The sequence below is a fragment of the Gorilla gorilla genome, chromosome 15 (genome assembly GCF_029281585.2).
Source record: "Gorilla gorilla gorilla isolate KB3781 chromosome 15, NHGRI_mGorGor1-v2.1_pri, whole genome shotgun sequence".
Lineage (NCBI taxonomy): Eukaryota > Metazoa > Chordata > Mammalia > Primates > Hominidae > Gorilla > Gorilla gorilla.
The window spans coordinates 35,143,091-35,152,638 of NC_073239.2; positions in this window are offsets into that span (position 1 = coordinate 35,143,091).

Genomic DNA, 9,548 nt, shown 5'->3' on the forward strand with positions numbered 1-9,548 from the left:
TATTTATGTGTTTCTCCTTATTTCATGATTACATAGCCAGCTGGGGTGTGATATGGGCATTCCCCAACATTGAGATTCCCTTCCCACCTACATCTGCCAAAGCTGAACATATGGTGTTGAAATATTTACTTTATTCAGCCTTGTCCTAAGACAACCTTCAGTTAATGTAACTTCTCTGTGGAAATTGTTCCCTGTGGAGTTTGTATTTCCAAAAGGTAGGCATTTGCCCACTGCGTCCAGTCATTGTCTAGATTTTCTCTACCTAGAACCTTCCACCACCAGGCTTTTCTGTGGGTTTTGTTTGGAGGTTGGAAACTGTTTCTTTTCAGTCTTTCTCAAACCACAGATCAGCCTTCTGACATCAGCGAATCTGTAGAACCAAGGTGAATTAAACTTTATGATCCTTGAGATCTGATGTCATAATCAGAAAGAAAAAAATGTAATTCAACCCTAATAATGTCTACCAATAAGACAAAGGAGGATTCTTATCATTAGGAATTCAGAGGAAGCACATAGGGGTGGGGTCAAATAAAACACATATTTTTTTTTTTTTCCCTGTCACAGTGGCTCACGTCTGTAATTTCAACAGTTTGGGAGGTCGAGACAGGCCTATAGCTTGAGCCCAGGAGTTTGAGACCAGCCTGGGCAACATGGCAAAACACTGCCTCTTCCAAAAATACAAAAATTAGCTGGATGTGGTGGTGCACGCCTATGGTCCCAGCTAATCAGGAGTCTGAGGTGGGAGGATTACCTGAGTCCGAGGAGACTGATTTGTAAGATTATAATATCATTGGCTCAGTGCTAAAGGGATGGAACTGGTAAAATGATTTGCCCAAAGTCACTCAGTGGCAAAGTTGGATTAAGAACCCAGGTAGGGCCAGCCACAGTGATTCACGCCTATAATACCAGCGCTTTGGAAGGCCAACGCGGGTGGGATTGCTGGAGCCCAGGAGTTCAAGACACGCCTGGAAAACAAAGTGAGACCCTGTCTCTGCAAAAAATAATTAGCTGGCGGGGCACGGTGGCTCACGCCTGTAATCCCTACACTTTGGGAGGCTGAAGCGGGTGGATCACCTGAGGTCAGGAGTTCGAGACCAGCCTGGCCAACATGATGAAGCCCCGTCTCCACTAAAAATACAAAAAATTAGCTGGGCATGGTGGTGCACGCCTGTAATCCCAGCTATTCGGGAGGCTGAGGCAGGAGAATTGCTTGAACCCAGGAGGCAGAGGTTGCCGAGAGCCAAGATCATGCCACTGCACTCCAGCCTAGGCAACAAGAGCAAAACTCTGTCTCAAAAAATATAATAATTAGCTGAGCATGGTGGCAAGCGCCTGTAGTCGCAGCTACTCAACAGGCTGAAGTGGGAGATGAAGGCTGCAATGAGCTATGATAGCACCACTGCACTCCAGCCTGGGTGACAGAGTGAGACCCTGTCTCAAACAAAAATAGAACCCAGGTAGGCAGAATCCCAGTCGTTGCACTACTTTCACTGATCAGAGATGGCGCTTGCTTCCTGCTACATCATTTAAGACTCTGGATGTGAGGCTGCCTGTAAGAAGGGAAAGAGGTGAGTAAACCTATTCCTTGTTGGGGGGTGTGGGGGAACAGAGTCTTAACTCTGTCACCAAGGCTGGGGTACAGTGGTGCAATCACAGCTCACTGCAGCCTCAACTTCACAGGCTCAGATGATTCTCCCATCTCAGCCTCCAGAGAGCTGAGACTATAGGTGTGCCCCACCACACCCGGCTAATTTTTTGTATTTTCCGTAGACACAAGGTTTCACCATGTTGGCCAGGCTGGTCTCCAACTCCTGGGCTCAAGTGATCTGCTGCCTCGGCTTCTCGAAGTGCTGGGATTACAGTCATGAGCCACCATGCCCAGTATAAACCTATACTTAATTTAAGATAAAGAACCAATGTTTAATTCTAGTTGCCCCCACCAGAGCCGTACAAGTCCCCTTTAAAATGTAACTGATAAATAGGAACACATGGGAATCTTTACTTTCTGGCAAGGCTTTGTAGATCTGCTTTTTCTCTCAGCCTGTGGAAGGAGGTGGGTCACCAATCATTCCATCCCCTTAACCTCTCCCACCCCCACTGGACACAGATAATGCCATTTAACTAATTAAACCAGACTTGCCCTCTCTTTAGGTGCCAGTTCCCATTATGGTAACAGCTGTCAGTGAGGCTTTTATTGATGGATACTTCCCTGGGCAGGCCAGCACTAAGCCTGAATCCCCACCCCGCTTTTTCACAGCTCTATTTTCTTTTCTTTCTGCCTCCTTTTCATTCTTTTCTCTCGCCTGTCCTGCTTTTTCTCCTTTCATTGACCTCCTCTTATTTGATAGCTTTTATTTCTATTTCTTTTCTCCCTTCATCCCTAATTTATTGTTTCTCTTCTTAGAGCCTTTAATTTCTTCCTTCTTATAACTGACCCTATTTCTATGCTCAGCCCCACCATTTCCCACTTTCAGTAACTTTTTGCTGGACAGTCTTTTTGGAAGTTGAATTAAGTCTAACCTGCAGGAATGAATATGTAAATAAATGCAGCTTGCAAAACACTTATTTTCCGTGAAACAGAGGATCTAGTTCAAATTGGATGAATAAAGTCATTGCTATTATAAGAAGCAAGAGACAGCTTCTTTGCTCATTCAGTTGACTTTTGAGATTTTACTTTGTTTCAGAGACCAAGAGTTCTCAATTCCCAGTCAAAATGATTTTTAGGCTGGGCACGGTGGCTCACACCTGTAATCCTAGCACTTTGGGAGGCCGAGGCGGGCAGATCACCTGAGGTCAGGAGTTCGAGACCAGGCTGGCCAACATGGTGAAACCCCATCTCTACGAAAAAATACAAAAATCAGCCAGGTGGTAGTAGCCTGTAATCCCAGCTACTCGGGAGGCTGAGGTAGGAGAATTGCCTGAATTACTTGAATTGCTTGAACCTGGGAGGCGAAGGTTGCAGTGAACCAAGATCGTGCCACTGCACTCCTGCCTGGGTGACAGAGGGAGACTCTGTCTCAAAAAAATAAAATAAAATAAAAAAAGAGACCAAGTGTTGGTTAGGTGCAAAGGTAAATACTGTTATGCCTCGCTTAATGACCAGGACACATTCCAAGAAATGTATCATTAGGCAATTTTGTTGTTGTGCAAACCTCATAGAATGTATTTACACAAACCAAGATGGTATAGCCTACTACAAACCTAGATTATATGTTATAGCCTATTGTTCCTAGGCAACAAACCTGTACAGCATATTACTGTACTAAATACCGTAGGCTATTGTAGCACAATGGTATTTGTGTATCTAGACATACAAAAGGTATAGTAAAAATACAATAATACAAATAATACAAAACACAATAAAAAAAGATACACCTATATAGGGCACTTTCCATGAATGGAGTTTGCAGGACTGGAAGTTGCTGTGGGTGGGTTAGTGAGTGCATGGTAAGTGAATGTGAAGGTCTAGGACATTACTGTAAACTACTGTAAACTTTATAAACACTGTATGCTTAGACTACACCAAATTTATTTAAAATGAAGTAACTGTGCTACAACATTATGGCAACTACAACGTCACTAGGTGATAGGAATTTTTCAGCTCCATTATGATCTTATGGAACCATTGTTGTGCACATGGTCCATAGTTGACCAAATCATCATTATGTGATGTTTGACTGTAAGAGAAACTTCTGCCCTTAAGGGAGCTCAGTCGCAGCGGGAAAATGTAAACAGACTTTTTTTTTAAGAGACAGGGTCTCAGTATTGTACATGCTGGACTCCAACTCCTTGGCTTAACTGATCTTCCCATCTCAGCCTCCTGGGACTACAGGCACATACCATATTGCCTAGCTTTAAACAAATACTTTTATTTGGGGGTAACAGGAACTATGACAGATAATGGACAATGTCCTGTGGAATCAGAGAGGGAATTCAAACTTGTAATTCAAAAATGGAGAAGGGAAAGGGAGCATCTAATTCTCTTGAATTCAGCTTTCACAATAACCACTCTCAAGTATATTAACTCAACCTATACAACTTAGGAACCAATGCAGTTGCCATTTAAGAACCTATATAAGGCCGGGCGCCGTGGCTCACACCTGTAATCCCAGCACTTTGGGAGGCCGAGGCAGGTGGATCACCTGAGGTCAGGAGTTCGAGACCAACTTGGGCAATGTGGTGAAACCCCATCTCTACTAAAAATACAAAATTAGCTGGGCGTGGTGGCAGTGGCCTGTAATCCCAGCTACTTGGGGGGCTGAGGCAGGAGAATCACTTGAACCCAGGAGGAGAAGGTTGCGGTGAGCTGAGATCATGCCATTGCACTACAGCCTGGGCAACAAGAGCAAAACTTCGTCTCAAAAATAAATAAAATATTAGCCAAGTGTGGTGGCAGGCACCTGTAATCCAGCTACTCAGAAGACTGAGGCAAGAGAATGACTTGAACTCGGGAGGTGGAGGTTGCAGTGAGCCGAGATCGCGCCACTGCACTCCAGCCTGGGAGACAGAGCAAGACTCCATCTCAAAAAAAAAAAAACCTGTATAAGATCCATCACACTCTGTTTGGCAGACACAGAGATGGGCTGCTTTTGAGATGTTCCTTCAAGAAAGAACTGGCTACCAAGTGCAAGGAGCCTGGTTAGCTGACAACCTCCAGCTGTACTGCTCTTCTCCAATCCTTGGCCCAAAACTGAGCAAGGTACAAGGGCTTAGCCATTGGAACATAGGACTCTAATGAACAATATTTGCTCTGGAACTTCCCACTGGACTGGCAGAGACTTTATCAGGTCTGCATTGTGGTCTGACAGCTCTCCCTAATCAATTCCACTCCCCATTTCCCCCACTGTCTTTCCTTATACCAGTTCTGTCCCAGCATCTGCTTCTCAGGGAATTCAGCCTGTGTCACCCCTGAATAAGGCGCAGAATTTATTGGCACATTCTCATCTCTCAGAAACTCCTGCACCTGTAACTTTGGTTATCATCCCTGGAACTTCTTAGTCAATCAACAAACACTTGTCTTCTGATCCTTAAAACAGATTTCACTAGTCTTATTCTCAATTAGACCCAACTTTGACTTCCCTTTATATTTCCTTTTCTAACATTTAATAACAGTAGGTTGACTAACCCTAGTGGGCATTCTGTTTTTAGTCAGATATGAACAAGACTTGAGGGAAAAAACATTCAGCCAAAGAATCAAGTAAAAAGCGAAGGGTTGGGCATGATGGCTCACACCTGTAATCCCAGCACTTTGGGAGGCCAAGGCGGGTGGATCACGAGGTCAGGAGTTTGAGACCAGCCTGGCCAACATAGTGAAATCCTGTCTCTACTAAAAATACAATTAGCCGGACATGGTGGTACATGCCTGTAGTCCCAGCTTCTCGGGAGGCTGAGGCAGGAGAATTGCTTGAACCCGGGAGGCGGAGTTGTGGTGAGCTGAGATCGTGCCACTGTACTCCAGCCTGGGTAACAGAGCAAGGCTCCATCTCAAAAAAAAAAAAGTGAAGTGTACAGTTAGTACTATGTTTGAGATGGGGTCTCGGTATGTTGCCTAGGATGGTCTTGAACTCTTGAGTTCAAGGGATCCTCCCACCTCAGCCTCCAAAGCAGCTGGGATTACAGGCACATACCACAGCACACAGCCAATTAATGTCTTCTTTTTTTTTTTTGAGACAGAGTCTTGCTCTGTCACCCGGGCTGGAGTGCAATGGCACTGTCTCAGCTCACCACAACCTCTACCTCCTGGGTTCAAGTGATTCTCCTGCCTCAACCTCTCAAGTAGCTGAAACTACAGGCACGTGCCACCACACCTGGCTAATTTTTGTATTTTTAGTAGAGATGGGGTTTCACTATGTTGGCCAGGCTGGCCTCAAACTCCTGACTTCATGATCCGCCCACCCTGGCCTCCCAAAGTGCTGGGATTACACGTGTGAGCCACCACACCCAGCCTAGTGTCTTAATACTTACGTATTTGCTTATGATTCCATGGAGTGCCTGGTAGGATGGCTTGTCTACGTTCCATGTGGTGAGGACTGGGCTCACTCATGCAGCTTTCATCTGGACTGGAGAAGCCAAGATGGCCTCAACTTCTGGCTACTCAGATGGCTGGCTGGAATGCTGAACCCTCTCTCCTTACCATCCTTCATCCTCCAGGGTCTCTCTTTTTAAGTGGTCTATCAGGGTGACTGGACTTCCATGAAGGCCCAGGGTTCCAAGAGGGCAAAAACAGAAGCCGTGGCAGCACATTTGGAGGTCCCTCAGATCTGCCTCTTGCTTCAACAGTGTTTAGATGGAACAGACCCAGGGACTCTCTCTCAAAAATTAGAAACAAAACAAAACCAAATCCCGAAAGCTGTAATGCCTTTTAAGGTCTAGACCTCTTAAGGTCTAGAACTCAGGGAATATCACTTCTGCCACATTCTTTTGGTGAAAGCTAGTCAGAAGCCTAGCTCAGATTCAAGAGGAGGGGGAATAAGCTTTACTTATTGATTGAAAGGGGGCAAAGTCACACTGCCTAAGGGCATGTGGGTGAGAGGCATTGTTGTGGCCAACACTGGAAGCAATCTACCGTAGCAGATATGAGGAAAAGTTGAGAAGTGTAATGCATGCAGCACCCATCTGCTCAAAATTAGGCTTACACTCTGTTTTGACTAGAAGAATTCTGCATTTTTCCTTCCTCCTCCTCCTCCTTCTCTTTCTCCTCTGTGTACTGCTGAGGGCTACGCGCTGACAAGAAAGCAATGTCTTTCTTTTGAGCAGCAAACTAGTCAAGAGGAGTCTAAAAAGAATCTCTCTACAAGAAGATCATGCAAGAGGCCTTCCTGTACTTCTAAAATTTGCCCAATATGCCACTGTAATAATTTACCCAGAGTTAATGTGAAAGCAAAAACTTCTGGTAGCTGCCCTTGATTTGATTGACTTTCAGGAGTACTTGTGCTACTTCTTTGCACAACTGCCCTCCAGCAGTGAAAGAGTGAGGCTTGTCTCAATAAAACAAAAACAGAAAAACAAAGTTACAAATCCCAATAGATAAATTCCCTAAAGGTAAATTAAGTTCAGAAAATGAGATGGAAATGAGTATTTTGATCACTACTAAATCTCCATAGTATCTAACACATAGTAAACACTCAATACTTACTGAATGGATGAAAGTCATATTACAATACACATACATCTTTCAAGAGCTGCCTTCATATTCTCCCCTTCCTTTTCATTACTGTTCATAACCAGCTTTTAGTTACAGTTCTTCTCATCAGACAGTTACAATGGACTACTAACCATCTTTGTCCTCTCCAAAATCTCCTTCCTCCTCACCTCAATTTATCTAGAACAGCAAATCAATTTTGAAACATTCCTATTTACAAACCCTAAGTGTTTCCTATTGTATTCTGAATAAATTGCCAAGTCTTTACTAAGGTACCATGTACCTTCTACAATCTGGCCTCAAATTTGGAAACCTAAAATTTCTCCCAATATTCCCAAATATAAATCTTTATGTTCTGGTGAACTAATCCAGATTGGCATAACACACATCATGCTTTCCTACCTCTAGTCTAGACCTTTGCCTTTATCATATTCCAGACCTGGGTTTCCCTCCTATACCTTCACCTACTGAAACCTTAGTGGTCATTTTAAGCCTGAACCTTGATTCCAGCTTCTTTCCAATGCCTTCCTGGGTCATTAAACTTGGAGTCCTCCTCTTCTTTGAAATCACGTTTTTTTTTCCTGTTGTTTTGTTTTGTTTTGTTTTTGTTTTTTAAAAAGTCTATGCCCATGCTACCTCATGCTGTGAAGATGGTTCAGTATTAATAAACTGGCTCATAGCTCCTTGACCAGATTATAAACTCTTTGAAAACAGGAGCCATGCCAGTCAAACTATTTTTTGTATTTTTTGGACAACAGCGTATGGCATCATGTAGACATTGGATAAGTCAGTGATTCCCGAAATGTTTCCATTCAGGGAGCTCCATTAAAAAAACAAAACAAACAAACAAACAAAAGGCCAAGCCGGTGGCTCATGCCTGTAATCCCAGCACGTTGGAAAGCCAAGGCAGGCTGATGAGCTAAGGTCAGGAGTTCAAGACCAGCCTGGCCAACATGGTGTAACCCCATCTCTATTAAAAATACAAAATTAACTGGGCATGGTGGCAGGTCCCTGTAATACCTGCTACTAGGTAGGCTGAGGCAGCTAGAATCCGGGAGGCGGAGGTTGCAGTGAGCTGAGATCACACCACTGCACACCAGCCTGGGCAGTAAGAATGAAACTCTGTGTCAGGCCGGGCTCGGTGGCTCACGCCTGTAATCCCAGCACTTTGGGAGGTTGAGGCGGGGGGGCAGATCATAGGGGCAGATCACGAGGTCAGGAGTTCGAGACCAGCCTGGCCAACATAGTGAAACCCCGTCTCTACTAAAAATACAAAAATTAGCCAGGTGTGGTGGCACGCGCCTGTAATCCCAGCTACTCGGGAGGCTGAGGCAGGAGAATCACCTGAACCCAGGAGGTGGAGGTTGCAGTGAGCTGAGACCACGCCATTGCACTCCAGCCTGGGTGACAGAGTGAGTGAGACTCCATCTCAAAAAAAAAAAAAAAAAAAAAAAAAAAAAAGAAAATGTGTCAAAAAAAGAAAGAAAGAAAGAAAGAAAGGATTGTAGGAAAAACCACCACCACCAACCTTGTATTTAAGTTTACTACACATACAGAAAAGTGCACATACCAAAATGTTCAGCTCAATTACATTTCACAAACTGAACACACTCATGCAGGTAGCTCTCATAACAAAAAACACAACGCAACCAGGACCTCAAAGCCCTCTTAGTGTCGGAACCCGATTTTAATAGATTACACGTACTTTGTAAATTTAGCCTAAGAGAGAGATCACGTATTTGAAGACCTCTCGGATTTTTCCTTCATCAGCCCTCCCCACTTCCCCACGCCTCCTCAACACAAAGAAGCATGCCCGCACCCACCACCGCCCCCTCCTCACCTCAGATTGGGGACCACCATTGTGTTTTTTATTTTTTTATTTTTTTGTAAATGAACGCATGGAAACAAACCAACACCACCTTCAGTGGAAAAGGTATGTTAGTACCAAACTGTCAAAAGGAACTAGTGATCCTTCATCTTAAAAATCTGTACTATGGCCGGGTGTGGTGGCTCACGCCTGTAATCCTAGCACTTTGGGAGGCCGAGGAGGGCGGATCACGAGGTGAGGAGTTCGAGATTGGCCTGGCCAACACAGTGAAACCCCGTCTCTACTAAAAATACAAAAAATCTGCCGGGCGTGGTGGCGGGCGCCTGTAATTCCAGCTACTCGGGAGGCTGAGGCAGGATAATCACTTGAACCCGGGAGGTGGAGGTTGCTGTGAGCCGAGATCGCGCCATTGCACTCCAGCCAGGGCGACAGAGTGAAACTCCGTCTCAAAAAAAAAAAAGAAAAAAACCCCAAAAACTGTACTATATGGTGTTGCTCTCTACGAGTGCTACTTTAACACAGGGCAACTCTCAGGACTCCTCTCCGAATATTCAACATGGCCGCATGCGCGTCTATAAG